This window comes from Triticum dicoccoides, chromosome 1A (assembly GCF_002162155.2).
Source record: "Triticum dicoccoides isolate Atlit2015 ecotype Zavitan chromosome 1A, WEW_v2.0, whole genome shotgun sequence".
In the NCBI taxonomy this organism is placed as follows: Eukaryota; Viridiplantae; Streptophyta; class Magnoliopsida; order Poales; family Poaceae; genus Triticum; species Triticum dicoccoides.
Window position 1 is genome coordinate 91,247,559 of NC_041380.1, and position 11,766 is coordinate 91,259,324.

Sequence of the window (11,766 nt, forward strand, 5' to 3'; positions counted from 1 at the left end):
GGTTTGGGTTAAACCTTGGGTTTCTTCACTAGAGCAGCAGCTGAATTGCCGTTTCATGAAGTATCCCTTCGTGCCCTTGCCCTTCTTAAAACTAGTGGTTTCACCAACCATCAACAATTGATGCTCCTTCTTGATCTCTACTTTTGTGGTGTCAAACATCGCGAATATCTCAAGGATCATCATATATGTCCCTGATATATTATAGTTCATCACGAAGCTCAAGTAGCTTGGTGGTAATGACTTCGGAGAACCATCACTATTTCATCTGGAAGATCAACTCCCACTCGATTCAAGCGATTGTTGTACTCGGACAATCTGAGCACAAGCTCAACAATTGAGCTTTTCTCCTTAGTTTGCAGGCTAAGAAAATCGTCGGAGGTCTTATACCTCTTGACGTGGGCACGAGCCTGAAATCCCAATTTCAGCCCTCGAAACATCTCATATGTTTCGCGACGTTTCAAAACGTCTTCGGTGCCTTAACTCTAAGCCGTTTAACTGAACTATCACGTAGTTATCAAAATGTGTATGTCAGATGTTCGCAACATCCACAGACAACGTTCAAGGTTCAGCACACTGAGCGGTGCATTAAGGACATAAGCCTTCTATGAAGCAATGAGGACAAACCTCAGTTTACGGACCTAGTCCGCATAATTACTACTATCAACTTTCAACTAAATTTTCTCTAGGAACATAACTAAACAGTAGAACTGAAGCGCGAGCTGCGACATAATTTGCGAAGACCTTTTGACTATGTTCAGGATAATTAAGTTCATCTTATGAACTCCCACTCAGATAGACATCCCTCTAGTCATCTAAGTGATTACATGATCCGAGTCAACTAGGCCGTGTCCGATCATCACGTGAGACGGACTAGTCAACATCGGTGAACATCTTCATGTTGATCGTATCTGCCATACGACTCATGCTCGACCTTTCGGTCTTCTGTGTTCCGAGGCCATGTCTGTACACATGCTAGGCTCGTCAAGTCAACCTAAGTGTTTGCATGTGTAAATCTGTCTTACACCCGTTGTATGTGAATGTTAGAATCTATCACACCCGATCATCACGTGGTGCTTCGAAACGACGAACTTTCGCAACGGTGCACAGTTAGGGGGAACACCTTCTTGAAATTTTAGTGAGGGATCATCTTATTTACTACCGTCGTTCTAAGTAAACAAGATGTATAAACATGATAAACATCACATGCAATCAAATAATAGTGACATGATATGGCCAATATCATATAGCTCCTTTGATCTCCATCTTGGGGCTCCATGATCATCTTGTCACCGGCATGACACCATGATCTCCATCATCATGATCTCTATCATCGTGTCTTCATGAAGTTGTCTCGTCAACTATTACTTCTACTACTATAGCTAACGGTTAGCAATAAAGTAAAGTAATTACATGACGTTTATGTTGACACGCAGGTCATAAATAAATTAAGACAACTCCTATGGCTCCTGCCGGTTGTCATACTCATCGACATGCAAGTCGTGATTCCTATTACAAGAAGATGATCAATCTCATACATCACATATATCATTCATCACATCCTTTTGGCCATATCACATCACATAGCATACCCTGCAAAAACAAGTTAGACGTCCTCTAATTGTTGTTTGCATGTTTTACGTGGCTGCTATGGGTTTCTAGCAAGAACATTTCTTACCTACGCAAAACCACAACGTGATATGCCAATTGCTATTTACCCTTCATAAGGACCCTTTTCATCGAATCGGAACCGACTAAAGTGGGAGAGACAGACACCCGCTAGCCACCTTATGCAACTAGTGCATGTCAGTCGGTGGAACCGGTCTCACGTAAGCATACGTGTAAGGTTGGTCCGGGCCGCTTCATCCCATAATGCCACCGAATCAAGATTGTACTAGTAACGGCAAGCATATTGAACAAAATCAACGCCCACAACTACTTTGTGTTCTACTCGTGCATAGAAACTACGCATAGCCCTAGCTCTGATACCACTGTTGGGGAACGTAGGATAAATTCAAAAAATTTCTACGTGTCACCAAGATCAATCTATGGAGTCATCTAGCAACGAGGGAGGAGTGGATCTACATACCCTTGTAGATCGCGCGTGGAAGCGTTCAAGAGAATGGGGTTGATGGATTCGTACTCGTCGTGATTCAAATCACCGATGATCCTAGCGCCGAACAGACGGCACCTCCGCGTTCAACACACGTACGGAGCAGCGATGTCTCCTCCTTCTTGATCCAGTAAGGGGGGAGGAGAGGTTGATGGAGATCCAACAGCACGACGGCGTGGTGGTGGAAGTAGCGGGATTCCAACAGGGCTTCGCCAAGCGCTGCGGGAGGAGGGAGATGTGTCATGGGAGGGAGAGGGAGGCGCCAGGGCTCAGGTTTGGTTGTCCTCCCTTCCCCCCACTATATATAGGGCCAAGGGAGAGGGGGAGGGCGCAGCCTTGCCCCTTCCTCCAAGGAAGGGTGCGGCCAAGGGGGGAGGAGTCCATCCTCCCCAACGCACCTCGGAGGTGCCTTCCCCCTTTAGGACTCTCCCATTTTCCTCTACTCTTGGTGCATGGGCCTCTTGGGGCTGGTGACCTTGGCCCATATAGGCCAAGGCGCACCCCCTACAGCCCATGTGGCCCCCGGGGCAGGTGGCCGCACCCGGTGGACCCCCGGGACCCTTCCGGTGGTCCCGGTACAATACCGGTGACCCCGAAACTTGTCCCGATGGCCGAAATAGCACTTCCTATATATCATTCTTTACCTCCGGACCATTCCGGAACTCCTCGTGACGTCCAGGATCTCATCCGGGACTCCGAACAACTTTCGGGTTACCGCATACTAATATCTCTATAACCCTAGCGTCACCGAACCTTAAGTGTGTAGACCCTACGGGTTCGGGAGACATGCAGACATGACCGAGACGTTCTCCAGTCAATAACCAACAACGGGATCTGGATACCCATGTTGGCTCCCACATGTTCCACAATGATCTCATCGGATGAACCACGATGTCAAGGACTTAATCAATCCCGTATACAATTCCCTTTGTCTATCGGTATGATACTTGCCCGAGATTCGATCGTTGGTATCCCGATACCTTGTTCAATCTTGTTACCGGCAAGTCTCTTTACTCGTTCCGTAACACATCATCCCATGATCAACTCCTTGATCACATTGTGCACATTATGATGATGTCCTACCGAGTGGGCCCAGAGATACCTCTCCGTTTACACGGAGTGACAAATCCCAGTCTCGATTCGTGCCAACCCAACAGACACTTTCGGAGATACCCGTAGTGTACCTTTATAGCCACCCAGTTATGTTGTGACGTTTGGCACACCCAAAGCACTCCTACGGTATCCGGGAGTTACACAATCTCATGGTCTAAGGAAATGATACTTGACATTAGAAAAGCTTTAGCATACGAACTACACGATCTAGTGCTATGCTTAGGATTGGGTCTTGTCCATCACATCATTCTCCTAATGATGTGATCCTGTTATCAATGACATCCAATGTCCATGGTCAGGAAACCGTGACCATCTATTGATCAACGAGCTAGTAAACTAGAGGCTTACTAGGGAGATGGTGTTGTCTATGTATCCACACATGTATCTGAGTTTCCTATCAATACAATTCTAGCATGGATAATAAACGATTATCACGAACAAGGAAATATAATAATAATCAATTTATTATTGCCTCTAGGGCATATTTCCAACACAAGGCTGCGCCCTCCCCCTCTCCCTTGGCCCTATATATAGTGGGGGGAAGGGAGGGCAACCATACCTAAGCCCTGGCGCCTCCCTCTCCCTCCCATGACACATCTCCGTCCTCCCGCAGCGCTTGGCGAAGCCCTGTTGGAATCCCGCTACTTCCACCACCACGCCGTCGTGCTGCTGGATCTCCATCAACCTCTCCTCCCCCCTTGCTGGACCAAGAAGGAGGAGACGTTGCTGCTCCGTACGTGTGTTGAACGCGGAGGTGCCGTCCATTCGGCGCTAGGATCATCAGTGATTTGGATCACGACGAGTACGACTCCATTAACCCCATACTCTTGAACGCTTCCGTGCACGATCTACAAGGGTATGTAGATCCACTCCTCCCTCGTTGCTAGATGACTCCATAGATTGATCTTGGTGACACGTAGGAAAATTTTGAATTATTGCTACGTTCCCCAATAGTGGCATCATGAGCTAGGTCTATGCGTAGTTTCTATGCACGAGTAGAACACAAAGTAGTTGTGGGCGTTGATATTGTTCAATATGCTTACCGTTACTAGTCCAATCTTGATTCGGTGGCATTGTGGGATGAAGCGGCCCGGACCGACCTTACACGTACTCTTACGTGAGACTGGTTCCACCGACTGACATGCACTAGTTGCATAAGGTGGCTAGCGGGTGTCTGTCTCTCCCACTTTAGTCGGATCGGATTCGATGAAAAGGGTCCTTATGAAGGGTAAATAGCAATTGGCATATCACGTTGTGGTTTTTGCGTAGGTAAGAAACGTTCTTGCTAGAAACCCATAGCAGCCACGTAAAACATGCAAACAACAATTAGAGGGCGTCTAACTTGTTTTTGCAGGGTATGCTATGTGATGTGATATGGCCAAAGGATGTGATGAATGATATATGTGATGTATGAGATGATCATGTTCTTGTAATAGGAATCACGACTTGCATGTCGATGAGTATGACAACCAGCAGGAGCCATAGGAGTTGTCTTAATTTATTTATGACCTGCGTGTCAACATAAACGTCATGTAATTACTTTACTTTATTGCTAACCGTTAGCCATAGTACTAGAAGTAATAGTTGGCGAGACAACTTCATGAAGACACAATGATGGAGATCATGATGATGGAGATCATGGTGTCATGCCGGTGACGATGATGAACATGGAGCCCCGAAGATGGAGATCAAAAGGAGCAATATGATATTGGCCATATCATGTCACTATTTGATTGCATGTGATGTTTATCATGTTTTTGCATCTTGTTTACTTAGAACGACGGTAGTAAATAAGATGATCCCTCATAATAATTTCAAGAAAGTGTTCCCCCTAACTGTGCATCGTTGCGACAGTTCATTTTTTCGAAGCACCACGTGATGATCGGGTGTGATAGATTCTAACGTTCACATACAACGGGTGTAAGACAGATTTACACACGCGAAACACTTAGGTTGACTTAACGAGCCTAGCATGTACAGACATGGCCTCGGAACACAAGAGACCGAAAGGTCGAGCATGAGTCGTATAGAAGATACAATCAACATGAAGATGTTCACCGAAACACTTAGGTTGACTTAACGAGCCTAGCATGTACAGACATGGCCTCGGAACACAAGAGACCGAAAGGTCGAGCATGAGTCGTATAGAAGATACGATCAACATGAAGATGTTCACCGATGTTGACTAGTCCGTCTCACATGATGATCGGACACGACCTAGTTGACTCAGATCATGTAATCACTTAGATGACTAGAGGGATGTCTATCTGAGTGGGAGTTCATAAGATGAACTTAATTATCCTGAACATAGTCAAAAGGTCTTCGCAAATTATGTCATAGCTCGCGCTTTAGTTCTACTGTTTAGATATGTTCCTAGAGAAAATTTAGTTGAAAGTTGATAGTAGCAATTATGCGGACTAGGTCCGTAAACTGAGGATTGTCCTCATTGCTTCATAGAAGGCTTATGTCCTTAATGCACCGCTCAGTGTGCTGAACCTCGAACGTTGTCTGTGGATGTTGCGAACATCTGACATACACATTTTGATAACTACGTGATAATTCAATGCGTAATGCTAAATGGTTTAGAATTGAGGCACCAAAGACGTTTTTGAAACATCGCGAAACATATGAGATGTTTCGAGGGCTGAAATTGGGATTTCAGGCTCGTGCCCACGTCAAGAGGTATAAGACCTCCGACGATTTTCTTAGCCTGCAAACTAAGGGAGAAAGGCTCAATTGTTGAACTTGTGCTCAGATTGTCTGAGTACAACAATCGCTTGAATCGAGTGGGAGTTGATCTTCCAGATGAAAAAGTGATGTTTCTCCGGAGTCATTACCACCAAGCTGCTAGAGCTTCGTGATGAACTATAATATATCAGGGACATATATGATGATCCTTGAGATATTCGCGATGTTTGACACCGCAAAAGTAGAAATCAAGAAGGAGCATCAATTGTTGATGGTTGGTGAAACCACTAGTTTCAAGAAGGGCAAGGGCAAGAAGGGATACTTCATGAAACGGCAAATCAGCTGCTGTTCTAGTGAAGAAACCCAAGGTTGAACCCAAACCCGAGACTAAGTGCTTCTGTAATAAGGGGAACATTCACTGGAGCAGAATTACCCTAGATACTTGGTAGATGAGAAGGCTGGCAAGGTCGATAGAAGTATGTTGGATATACATTGTGTACTTTACTAGTACTCCTAGTAGCACCATGGTATTGGATACCGGTTCGGTTGCTAAGTGTTAGTAACTCGAAATAAAAGCTACGGAATAAACGGAGACTAGCTAAAAGGTGAGATGACGATATGTGTTGGAAGTATTTCCAAGGTTGATCAAATATCGTATGCTCCCTCTACCATCAAGATTGGTGTTTGCGTTGAGCATAGACATGATTGGATTATGTCTATCGCAATACGGTTATTCATTTAAGGAGAATAATGGTTACTCTGTTTATTTGAATAATACCTTCAATGGTCTTGCACCTAAAATGAATGGTTTATTGAATCTCGATCGTAGTGATACACATGTTCATGCCAAAAGATATAAGATAGTGATGATAGTACCACCTACTTGTGGCACTGCCACTTAAGTCATATCGGTATAAACTGCATGAAGAAGCTCCATGTTGATGGATCTTTGGGCTCACTCGTTTTTGAAAAGTTTGAGACATGCGAACCATGTCTATTGGTGTATATGCATGAAGAAACTCCATGCAAATGGACTGTTTGGACTCACTTGATTTTGAATCACTTGAGACATGCAAATCATACCACATGGGCAAGATGACTGAAAGCCTCGTTTGCAGTAAAATGGAACTAGAAAGCAACTTGTTGGAAGTAATACATTTTGATGTGTGCAATCCAATGAGTGCTGAGGCATGTAGTGGATATCGTTATGTTCTTACTTCACAGATGATTTGAGTAGATGTTGAGTATATTTACTTGATGAATCACGAGTCTGAATTATTGAAAGGTTCAAGTAATTTCAGGGTGAAGTTGAAAGATCGTCGTGACAAGAGGATAAAATATCTATGATATGATCATAGAGATGAATATCTGAATTACGAGTTTGGCACAGAATTAAGACATTGTGGAAATTGTTTCACAACTAATACAGCCTGGAACACCATAGTGTGATGGTGTGTCCGAACATCATAACTGCACCCTATTGGATATGATGCATACCATGATGTCTCTTATCGAATTACCACGATAGTTTATGGGTTAGGCATTAAAGACAACCACATTCACTTTAAATAGGGCACCGTGTAATTCCGATGAGATGACACCATATGAACTATGGTTTAGAGAAACCTAAGCTATCATTTCTTAGAAGTTTGGGGCTGCGACGCTTGTGTGAAAAAGTTTCAGGCTGATAAGCTCGAACCCAAAGCGGATAAATGCATCTTCATAGGACACCCAAAACAGTTGGGTATACCTCCTGTCTCAGATCCGAAAGCAATAAGGGATTGTTTCTAGAATTGGGTCCTTTCTCGAGGAAAAGTTTCTCTCGAAAGAATTGAGTGGGAGGATGGTGGAGACTTGATGAGGTTATTGAACCGTCTCTTCAACTAGTGTGTGGCAGGGCACAGGAGTTGTTCCTGTGGCACCTACACCAATTGAAGTGGAAGCTTATGATAGTGATCATGAAACTTCAGATCAAGTCACTACCAAACCTCGTGGGATGACAAGGATGCGTACTACTTCAGAGTGGTACGTAATCCTGTCTTGGAAGTCATGTTGCTAGACAACAATGAACCTACGAGCTATGGAGAAGCGATGGTGGGCCCAGATTTCGATAAATGGCTCGAGGCCATAAAATCCGAGAGAGGATCCATGTATGGAAACAAAGTGTAGACTTTGACAGAACAGCTCGATGGTCGTAAGGCTGTTGAGTGCAGATGGATTTTAAAAGGAAGATGGACAATGATGGTAAATGTCACCATTAAGAAAGCTCGACTTGTCGTTAAGATGTTTTCCGACAAGTTCAAAGAGTTGACTACGATGAGACTTTCTCACTCGTAGCGATGCTAAGAGTTTGTTGGAATTATATTAGTGATTACTGCATTATTTATGAAATCTTGCAGATAGGATGTCAAAACATTGTTTCCTCGACGATTTTCTTGAGGAAAGGTTGTATGTGATACAACAGGAAGGTTTTGTCAATCCTGAAAGATGCTAATAAGTATGCAAAGCTCTAGCAATCCTTCTAGGGACTGGAGTAAGCATCTCGGAGTTGGAATGTATGCTTTGATGAGATGATCAAAGATTTTGGGTGTATACAAAGTTTATGAGAAACTTGTATTTCCAAAGAAGTGAGTGGGAGCACTACAGAATTTCTGATAAGTATGTATGTTGTTGAATATTGTTGATCAGAAATGACGTAGAATTTTTGAAAAGCATATAGGGTTATTGGAAAGTGTTTTTCAATGGAAAGCCTGGATTAAGCTACTTGAACATTGAGCATCAAGATATATAAGGATAGATCAAAACGCTTAATGGTACTTTCAAATGAGCACATACCTTGACATGATCTTGAAGGTGTTCAAGATGGATCAGTCAAAGAAGGAGTTCTTGCCTGAGTTGTAAGGTATGATGTTAAGATTTAAAGCTCGACCACGGCAGAAGAAAGAGGAAGGATGAAGGTCGTCCCCTATGCTTAAGACATAGGCTCTACAGTATGCTATGCTGTGTACCGCACTTGAAATGTGCCTTGCCATGAGTCAGTCAAGGGGTACAAGAGTGATCTAAGAATGGATCACAGGACAGCGGTCAAAGTTATCCTTAGTAATTAGTGGACTAAGGAATTTTCTCGATTATGGAGGTGGTAAAAGAGTTCGTCGTAAAGGGTTACGCCGATGCAAACTTTGACACTAATCCAGATTATTCTGAGTAGTAAACTGGATTCGTATAGTAGAACAGTTATTTGGAATAGCTCCAAATGTAGCGTAGTAGTTGCATCTACAAGATGACATAAGAAATTTGCAAAGTACATACGGATCTGAAAGATTCAGACCCGTTGACTAAAACCTATCTCACAAGCAAAACATGATCAAACCCAGAACTCATTGAGTCTTAATCACATGATGATGTGAACTAGTTTAGTGACACTAGTAAACTCTTTGGATGTTGGTCACATGGCGATGTGACCTGTGAGTGTTAATCACATGACGATGTGAACTAGATTATTGACTCTAGTGCAAGTGGGAGACTGTTGGAAATATGCCCTAGAGGCAATAATAAATAGTTATTATTATATTTCCTTGTTCATGATAATCGTTTATTATCCATGCTAGAATTGTATTGATAGGAAACTCAGATACATGTGTGGATACATAGACAACACCATGTCCCTAGTCAGCCTCTAGTTGACTAGCTCGTTGATCAATAGATGGTTACAGTTTCCTGACCATGGACATTGGATGTCATTGATAACGGGATCACATCATTAGGAGAATGATGTGATGGACAAGGCCCAATCCTAAGCCTAGCACAAGGATCGTGTAGTTCGTATGCTAAAGCTTTTGTAATGTCAAGTATCATTTCCTTAGACCATGAGATTGTGCAACTCCCGGATACCATAGGAGTGCTTTGGGTGTGCCAAACGTCACAACGTAACTGGGTGGCTATAAAGGTACACTACAGGTATCTCCGAAAGTGTCTGTTGGGTTGGCACGAATCGAGACTGGGATTTGTCACTCCGTGTAAACGGAGAGGTATCTCTGGGCCCACTCGGTAGGACATCATCATAATGTGCACAATGTGATCAAGGAGTTGATCACGGGATGATGTGTTACGAAACGAGTAAAGAGACTTGCCGGTAACGAGATTGAACAAGGTATCGGGATACCGACGATCGAATCTCGGGCAAGTATCGTACCGCTAGACAAAGGGAATTGTATACGGGATTGATTAAGTCCTTGACATCGTGGTTCATCCGATGAGATCATCGTGGAACATGTGGGAGCCAACATGGGTATCCAGATCCCGCTGTTGGTTATTGACCGGAGAGTTATCTCGGTCATGTCTGCATGTCTCCCGAACCCGTAGGGTCTACACACTTAAGGTTCAATGACGCTAGGGTTATAGAGATATTAGTATGCGGTAACCCGAAAGTTGTTCGGAGTCCCGGATGAGATCCCGGACGTCACGAGGAGTTCCGGAATAGTCCGGAGGTAAAGAATTATATATAGGAGGTGCTATTTCGGCTATCGGGACAAGTTTCGGGGTCACCGGTATTGTACCGGGACCACCGGAAGGGTCCCGGAGGTCCACCGGGTGGGGCCACCTGCCCTGGGGGCCACATGGGCTGTAGGGGGTGTGCCTTGGCCTACATGGGCCAAGGGCACCAGCCCCTAGAGGCCCATGCGCCAAAGGGACAAGAGGAGGGGAGAGTCCTAAAGGGGGAAGGCACCTCCGAGGTGCCTTGGGGAGGATGGACTCCTCCCCCCCTTGGCCGCACCCTTCCTTGGAGGAAGGGGCAAGGCTGCGCCCTCCCCCTCTCCCTTGGCCCTATATATAGTGGGGGGAAGGGAGGGCAACCATACCTAAGCCCTGGCGCCTCCCTCTCCCTCCCATGACACATCTCCCTCCTCCCGCAGCGCTTGGCGAAGCCCTGTTGGAATCCCGCTACTTCCACCACCACGCCGTCGTGCTGCTGGATCTCCATCAACCTCTCCTCTCCCCTTGCTGGATCAAGAAGGAGGAGACGTCGCTGCTCCGTACGTGTATTGAACGTGGAGGTGCCGTCCGTTCGGCGCTAGGATCATCGGTGATTTGGATCACGACGAGTACGACTCCATCAACCCCGTTCTCTTGAACGCTTCCGCGCGCGATCTACAAGGGTATGTAGATCCACTCCTCCCTCGTTGCTAGATGACTCCATAGATTGATCTTGGTGACACGTAGGAAAATTTTGAATTATTGCCACGTTCCCCAACAGGTAGGGGGAAGGCGCTGGTGGCTGGGGCATTGCAGGTCGGGTGGGAGGCGACGGACTCCGGTGAGCAGAGGAGAAACAGAGTGGTCCTCCCTCATCTGCCTCCTCCCGTGGGAGCACACGCCCATGCCCTCCAGCGAGGCGGCGTACCTCCTCCACGCGACCACGTGCCCTGAGCTCCGGCGAGCACGCATAGGAGGGATCCTCTCCCCACGCATCACAACTCGGCCCTAGCAGGACGACGTGGGAGAGAGAGGCGGGGCGAGGAGATCACGACGGCGACGTGCTTGTCGGCGGCGGCGACATCGCCGGAGTGGCGCCGGGGGTCGGCGATGGGATCGAGGCAGCGGGCTCTACCGGGCATGGTTCAGGGGGCTGATTGCTTTTTTAAAAATCTACTAGGGGGTCTCTGTGTGATTATTTTGCCAAGTCAGCTCCATACAGTCCGGTCCCATGTGTTAGAAAGTGATTAAATGGACTAAATCACCTGACCAGTGCATTTTGCAAAAAGTTTACTGGAAACACGGTGATTTTTGCATAAAATTAAGGACTAGATGGTTTTCTGCAATCGATGCCCCAAATGTGGTGGTTTTTTGCAATTAAC